Genomic DNA, 9989 nt, shown 5'->3' with positions numbered 1-9989 from the left:
ATCGTTGTACTATGGTAACACTGCCTGGCACAAGTCACTTTCACACCTAATACCAGTAATTGCTGATCGGTGTACTATGATAACACTGCCTGGCACAAGTCATTTTCACACCTAATATCAGTAATTACTGATCGGTGTACTATGGTAACACTGCCTGGCACAAGTCACTATCACACCTAATACCAGTAATTACTGATCGGTGTACTATGATAACACTGCCTGGCACAAGTCATTATCACACCTAATACCAGTAATTACTGATCGGTGTACTATGATAACACTGCCTGGCACAAGTCACTATCACACCTAATACCAGTAATTACTGATCGGTGTACTATGGTAACACTGCCTGGCACAAGTCTTTATTACACCTAATACCAGTAATTACTGATCGGTGTACTATGATAACACTGCCTGGCACAAGTCACTATCACACCTAATACCAGTAATTACTGATCGGTGTACTATGATAACACTGCCTGGCACAAGTCATTATTACACCTAATACCAGTAATTACTGATCGGTGTACTATGATAACACTGCCTGGCACAAGTCATTATTACACCTAATACCAGTAATTACTGATCGGTGTACTATGGTAACACTGCCTGGCACAAGTCATTATCACATCTAATACCAGTAATTACTGATCGGTGTACTATGATAACACTGCCTGGCACAAGTCACTATCACACCTAATACCAGTAATTACTGATCGGTGTACTATGGTAACACTGCCTGGCACAAGTCATTATCGCTCCTAATACCAGTAATTACTGATCGGTGTACTATGGTAACACTGCCTGGCACAAGTCATTATCACTCCTAATACCAGTAATTACTGATCGGTGTACTATGGTAACACTGCCTGGCACAAGTCATTATCACACCTAATACCAGTAATTACTGATCGGTGTACTATGGTAACACTGCCTGGCACAAGTCATTATCACACCTAATACCAGTAATTACTGATCGGTGTACTATGATAACACTGCCTGGCACAAGTCACTATCACACCTAATACCAGTAATTACTGATCGGTGTACTATGATAACACTGCCTGGCACAAATCACTATCAAACCTAATACCAGTAATTACTGTTCGGTGTACTATGGTAACACTACCTGGCACAAGTCATTATCACTCCTAATACCAGTAATTACTGATCGGTGTACTATGGTAACACTGCCTGGCACAAATCACTATCAAACCTAATACCAATAATTACTGATCGGTGTACTATGATAACACTGCCTGGCACAAATCACTATCAAACCTAATACCAGTAATTACTGTTCGGTGTACTATGGTAACACTACCTGGCACAAGTCATTATCACTCCTAATACCAGTAATTACTGATCGGTGTACTATGCTAACACTGCCTGGCACAAATCACTATCAAACCTAATACCAATAATTACTGTTCGGTGTACTATGGTAACACTGCCTGGCACAAGTCATTATCACTCCTAATACCAGTAATTACTGATCGGTGTACTATGCTAACACTGCCTGGCACAAATCACTATCAAACCTAATACCAATAATTACTGTTCGGTGTACTATGGTAACACTACCTGGCACAAGTCATTATCACTCCTAATACCAGTAATTACTGATCGGTGTACTATGCTAACACTGCCTGGCACAAATCACTATCAAACCTAATACCAATAATTACTGTTCGGTGTACTATGGTAACACTGCCTGGCACAAGTCATTATCACTCCTAATACCAGTAATTACTGATCGGTGTACTATGATAACACTGCCTGGCACAAGTCATTATTACACCTAATACCAGTAATTACTGATCGGTGTACTATGGTAACGCTGCCTGGCACAAATCACTATCAAACCTAATACCAGTAATTACTGTTCGGTGTACTATGGTAACACTGCCTGGCACAAGTCACTATCACACCTAATACCAGTAATTACTGATCGGTGTACTATGATAACACTGCCTGGCACAAATCACTATCAAACCTAATACCAGTAATTACTGTTCGGTGTACTATGGTAACACTACCTGGCACAAGTCATTATCACTCCTAATACCAGTAATTACTGATCGGTGTACTATGCTAACACTGCCTGGCACAAATCACTATCAAACCTAATACCAATAATTACTGTTCGGTGTACTATGGTAACACTGCCTGGCACAAGTCATTATCACTCCTAATACCAGTAATTACTGATCGGTGTACTATGGTAACACTGCCTGGCACAAATCACTATCAAACCTAATACCAATAATTACTGATCGGTGTACTATGGTAACACTGCCTGGCACAAGTCATTATCACACCTAATACCAGTAATTACTGATCGGTGTACTATGGTAACACTGCCTGGCACAAGTCATTATCACTCCTAATACCAGTAATTACTGATCGGTGTACTATGATAACACTGCCTGGCACAAATCACTATCAAACCTAATACCAATAATTACTGATCGGTGTACTATGGTAACACTGCCTGGCACAAGTCATTATCACACCTAATACCAGTAATTACTGATCGGTGTACTATGATAACACTGCCTGGCACAAATCACTATCAAACCTAATACCAGTAATTACTGTTCGGTGTACTATGGTAACACTGCCTGGCACAAGTCATTATCACTCCTAATACCAGTAATTACTGATCGGTGTACTATGGTAACACTGCCTGGCACAAATCACTATCAAACCCAATACCAATAATTACTGATCGGTATACTATGGTAACACTGCCTGGCACAAGTCATTATCACACCTAATACCAGTAATTACTGATCGGTGTACTATGGTAACACTGCCTGGCACAAGTCATTATCACACCTAATACCAGTAATTACTGATCGGTGTACTATGGTAACACTGCCTGGCACAAGTCATTATCACACCTAATACCAGTAATTACTGATCGGTGTACTATGATAACACTGCCTGGCACAAATCACTATCAAACCTAATACCAGTAATTACTGATCGGTGTACTATGGTAACACTGCCTGGCACAAGTCATTATCACACCTAATACCAGTAATTACTGTTCGGTGTACTATGGTAACACTGCCTGGCACAAGTCATTATCACTCCTAATACCAGTAATTACTGATCGGTGTACTATGGTAACACTGCCTGGCACAAGTCATTATCACTCCTAATACCAGTAATTACTGATCGGTGTACTATGGTAACACTGCCTGGCACAAGTCATTATCACTCCTAATACCAGTAATTACTGATCGGTGTACTATGGTAACACTGCCTGGCACAAGTCATTATCACACCTAATACCAGTAATTACTGATCGGTGTACTATGGTAACACTGCCTGGCACAAGTCATTATCACACCTAATACCAGTAATTACTGATCGGTGTACTATGGTAACACTGCCTGGCACAAGTCATTATCACTCCTAATACCAGTAATTACTGATCGGTGTACTATGGTAACACTGCCTGGCACAAGTCATTATCACACCTAATACCAGTAATGACTGATCGGTGTACTATGATAACACTGCCTGGCACAAATCACTATCAAACCTAATACCAATAATTACTGTTCGGTGTACTATGGTAACACTACCTGGCACAAGTCATTATCACTCCTAATACCAGTAATTACTGATCGGTGTACTATGGTAACACTGCCTGGCACAAGTCATTATCACACCTAATACCAGTAATTACTGATCGGTGTACTATGGTAACACTGCCTGGCACAAGTCATTATCACACCTAATACCAGTAATTACTGATCGGTGTACTATGGTAACACTGCCTGGCACAAGTCATTATCACACCTAATACCAGTAATTACTGATCGGTGTACTATGATAACACTGCCTGGCACAAATCACTATCAAACCTAATACCAGTAATTACTGTTCGGTGTACTATGATAACACTGCCTGGCACAAGTCATTATCACTCCTAATACCAGTAATTACTGATCGTTGTACTATGATAATACTGCCTGGCACAAATCACTATCAAACCTAATACCAGTAATTACTGTTCGGTGTACTATGATAACACTGCCTGGCACAAGTCATTATCACTCCTAATACCAGTAATTACTGATCGGTGTACTATGGTAACACTGCCTGGCACAAATCACTATCAAACCTAATACCAGTAATTACTGTTCGGTGTACTATGGTAACACTGCCTGGCACAAGTCATTATCACACCTAATACCAGTAATTACTGATCGGTGTACTATGGTAACACTGCCTGGCACAAGTCATTATCACACCTAATACCAGTAATTACTGATCGGTGTACTATGGTAACACTGCCTGGCACAAGTCATTATCACACCTAATACCAGTAATTACTGATCGGTGTACTATGGTAACACTGCCTGGCACAAATCACTATCACACCTAATACCAGTAATTACTGATCGGTGTACTATGGTAACACTGCCTGGCACAAGTCACTATCACTTCTAATACCAGTAATTACTGATCGGTGTACTATCATAACACTGCCTGGCACAAGTAATTATCACTCCTAATACCAGTAATTACTGATCGGTGTACTATGGTAACACTGCCTGGCACAAGTCACTATCACTTCTAATACCAGTAATTACTGATCGGTGTACTATCATAACACTGCCTGGCACAAGTATTTATCACTCCTAATACCAGTAATTACTGATCGGTGTACTATGATAACACTGCCTGGCACAAGTCATTATCACTCCTAATACCAGTAATTACTGATCGGTGTACTATGGTAACACTGCCTGGCACAAGTCATTATCACACCTAATACCAGTAATTACTGATCGGTGTACTATGATAACACTGACTGGCACAAGTAATTATCACTCCTAAGACCAGTAATTACTGATCGGTGTACTATGGTAACACTGCCTGGCACAAGTCATTATCACTCCTAATACCAGTAATTACTGATCGGTGTACTATGATAACACTGCCTGGCACAAGTCATTATAACACCTAATACCAGTAATTACTGATCAGTGTACTATCGTAACACTGCCTGGCACAAGTCATTATCACACCTAATACCAGTAATTACTGATCGGTGTACTATGGTAACACTGCCTGGCACAAGTCATTATCACACCTAATACCAGTAATGACTGATCGGTGTACTATGATAACACTGCCTGGCACAAATCACTATCAAACCTAATACCAGTAATTACTGTTCGGTGTACTATGATAACACTGCCTGGCACAAGTCATTATCACTCCTAATACCAGTAATTACTGATCGTTGTACTATGATAATACTGCCTGGCACAAATCACTATCAAACCTAATACCAGTAATTACTGTTCGGTGTACTATGATAACACTGCCTGGCACAAGTCATTATCACTCCTAATACCAGTAATTACTGATCGGTGTACTATGGTAACACTGCCTGGCACAAATCACTATCAAACCTAATACCAGTAATTACTGTTCGGTGTACTATGGTAACACTGCCTGGCACAAGTCATTATCACACCTAATACCAGTAATTACTGATCGGTGTACTATGGTAACACTGCCTGGCACAAGTCATTATCACACCTAATACCAGTAATTACTGATCGGTGTACTATGGTAACACTGCCTGGCACAAGTCATTATCACACCTAATACCAGTAATTACTGATCGGTGTACTATGATAACACTGCCTGGCACAAATCACTATCACACCTAATACCAGTAATTACTGATCGGTGTACTATGGTAACACTGCCTGGCACAAGTCACTATCACTTCTAATACCAGTAATTACTGATCGGTGTACTATCATAACACTGCCTGGCACAAGTAATTATCACTCCTAATACCAGTAATTACTGATCGGTGTACTATGGTAACACTGCCTGGCACAAGTCACTATCACTTCTAATACCAGTAATTACTGATCGGTGTACTATCATAACACTGCCTGGCACAAGTATTTATCACTCCTAATACCAGTAATTACTGATCGGTGTACTATGATAACACTGCCTGGCACAAGTCATTATCACTCCTAATACCAGTAATTACTGATCGGTGTACTATGGTAACACTGCCTGGCACAAGTCATTATCACACCTAATACCAGTAATTACTGATCGGTGTACTATGATAACACTGACTGGCACAAGTAATTATCACTCCTAAGACCAGTAATTACTGATCGGTGTACTATGGTAACACTGCCTGGCACAAGTCATTATCACTCCTAATACCAGTAATTACTGATCGGTGTACTATGATAACACTGCCTGGCACAAGTCATTATAACACCTAATACCAGTAATTACTGATCAGTGTACTATCGTAACACTGCCTGGCACAAGTCATTATCACACCTAATACCAGTAATTACTGATCGGTGTACTATGGTAACACTGCCTGGCACAAGTCATTATCACACCTAATACCAGTAATTACTGATCGGTGTACTATGATAACACTGACTGGCACAAGTAATTATCACTCCTAAGACCAGTAATTACTGATCGGTGTACTATGGTAACACTGCCTGGCACAAGTCATTATCACTCCTAATACCAGTAATTACTGATCGGTGTACTATGATAACACTGCCTGGCACAAGTCATTATAACACCTAATACCAGTAATTACTGATCAGTGTACTATCGTAACACTGCCTGGCACAAGTCATTATCACTCCTAATACCAGTAATTACTGATCCGTGTACTATGGTAACACTGCCTGGCACAAGTCATTATCACACCTAATACCAGTAATTACTGATCGGTGTACTATGATAACACTGCCTGGCACAAGTCATTATCACTCCTAATACCAGTAATTACTGATCGGTGTACTATGGTAACACTGCCTGGCACAAGTCATTATCAGTCCTAATACCAGTAATTACTGATCGGTGTACTATGATAACACTGCCTGGCACAAGTCATTATAACACCTAATACCAGTAATTACTGATCAGTGTACTATCGTAACACTGCCTGGCACAAGTCATTATCACTCCTAATACCAGTAATTACTGATCGGTGTACTATGGTAACACTGCCTGGCACAAGTCATTATCACACCTAATACCAGTAATTACTGATCGGTGTACTATGATAACACTGACTGGCACAAGTAATTATCACTCCTAAGACCAGTAATTACTGATCGGTGTACTATGGTAACACTGCCTGGCACAAGTCATTATCACTCCTAATACCAGTAATTACTGATCGGTGTACTATGATAACACTGCCTGGCACAAGTCATTATCACTCCTAATACCAGTAATTACTGATCGGTGTACTATGATAACACTGCCTGGCACAAGTCATTATAACACCTAATACCAGTAATTACTGATCAGTGTACTATCGTAACACTGCCTGGCACAAATCACTATCACACCTAATACCAGTAATTACTGATCGGTGTACTATGATAACACTGCCTGGCACAAGTCATTATCACACCTAATACCAGTAATTACTGATCGGTGTACTATGGTAACACTGCCTGGCACAAATCACTATCACACCTAATACCAGTAATTACTGATCGGTGTACTATGGTAACACTGCCTGGCACAAGTCTTTATTACACCTAATACCAGTAATTACTGATCGGTGTACTATGATAACACTGCCTGGCACAAGTCACTATCACACCTAATACCAGTAATTACTGATCGGTGTACTATGATAACACTGCCTGGCACAAGTCATTATTACACCTAATACCAGTAATTACTGATCGGTGTACTATGATAACACTGCCTGGCACAAGTCATTATTACACCTAATACCAGTAATTACTGATCGGTGTACTATGGTAACACTGCCTGGCACAAGTCATTATCACATCTAATACCAGTAATTACTGATCGGTGTACTATGATAACACTGCCTGGCACAAGTCACTATCACACCTAATACCAGTAATTACTGATCGGTGTACTATGGTAACACTGCCTGGCACAAGTCATTATCGCTCCTAATACCAGTAATTACTGATCGGTGTACTATGGTAACACTGCCTGGCACAAGTCATTATCACTCCTAATACCAGTAATTACTGATCGGTGTACTATGGTAACACTGCCTGGCACAAGTCATTATCACACCTAATACCAGTAATTACTGATCGGTGTACTATGGTAACACTGCCTGGCACAAGTCATTATCACACCTAATACCAGTAATTACTGATCGGTGTACTATGATAACACTGCCTGGCACAAGTCACTATCACACCTAATACCAGTAATTACTGATCGGTGTACTATGATAACACTGCCTGGCACAAATCACTATCAAACCTAATACCAGTAATTACTGTTCGGTGTACTATGGTAACACTACCTGGCACAAGTCATTATCACTCCTAATACCAGTAATTACTGATCGGTGTACTATGGTAACACTGCCTGGCACAAATCACTATCAAACCTAATACCAATAATTACTGATCGGTGTACTATGATAACACTGCCTGGCACAAATCACTATCAAACCTAATACCAGTAATTACTGTTCGGTGTACTATGGTAACACTACCTGGCACAAGTCATTATCACTCCTAATACCAGTAATTACTGATCGGTGTACTATGGTAACACTGCCTGGCACAAGTCATTATCACTCCTAATACCAGTAATTACTGATCGGTGTACTATGGTAACACTGCCTGGCACAAGTCATTATCACTCCTAATACCAGTAATTACTGATCGGTGTACTATGGTAACACTGCCTGGCACAAGTCATTATCACACCTAATACCAGTAATTACTGATCGGTGTACTATGGTAACACTGCCTGGCACAAGTCATTATCACACCTAATACCAGTAATTACTGATCGGTGTACTATGGTAACACTGCCTGGCACAAGTCATTATCACTCCTAATACCAGTAATTACTGATCGGTGTACTATGGTAACACTGCCTGGCACAAGTCATTATCACACCTAATACCAGTAATGACTGATCGGTGTACTATGATAACACTGCCTGGCACAAATCACTATCAAACCTAATACCAATAATTACTGTTCGGTGTACTATGGTAACACTACCTGGCACAAGTCATTATCACTCCTAATACCAGTAATTACTGATCGGTGTACTATGGTAACACTGCCTGGCACAAGTCATTATCACACCTAATACCAGTAATTACTGATCGGTGTACTATGGTAACACTGCCTGGCACAAGTCATTATCACACCTAATACCAGTAATTACTGATCGGTGTACTATGGTAACACTGCCTGGCACAAGTCATTATCACTCCTAATACCAGTAATTACTGATCGGTGTACTATGATAACACTGCCTGGCACAAATCACTATCAAACCTAATACCAGTAATTACTGTTCGGTGTACTATGATAACACTGCCTGGCACAAGTCATTATCACTCCTAATACCAGTAATTACTGATCGTTGTACTATGATAATACTGCCTGGCACAAATCACTATCAAACCTAATACCAGTAATTACTGTTCGGTGTACTATGATAACACTGCCTGGCACAAGTCATTATCACTCCTAATACCAGTAATTACTGATCGGTGTACTATGGTAACACTGCCTGGCACAAATCACTATCAAACCTAATACCAGTAATTACTGTTCGGTGTACTATGGTAACACTGCCTGGCACAAGTCATTATCACACCTAATACCAGTAATTACTGATCGGTGTACTATGGTAACACTGCCTGGCACAAGTCATTATCACACCTAATACCAGTAATTACTGATCGGTGTACTATGGTAACACTGCCTGGCACAAATCACTATCACACCTAATACCAGTAATTACTGATCGGTGTACTATGGTAACACTGCCTGGCACAAGTCACTATCACTTCTAATACCAGTAATTACTGATCGGTGTACTATCATAACACTGCCTGGCACAAGTAATTATCACTCCTAATACCAGTAATTACTGATCGGTGTACTATGGTAACACTGCCTGGCACAAGTCACTATCAC

Source organism: Phyllobates terribilis, unplaced genomic scaffold, assembly GCF_046119375.1.
Source record: "Phyllobates terribilis strain yellow unplaced genomic scaffold, ASM4611937v1 Scaffold_306__1_contigs__length_2273795, whole genome shotgun sequence".
Classification (NCBI taxonomy): Eukaryota; Metazoa; Chordata; class Amphibia; order Anura; family Dendrobatidae; genus Phyllobates; species Phyllobates terribilis.
Note: the sequence above shows the minus strand (reverse complement) of the source record.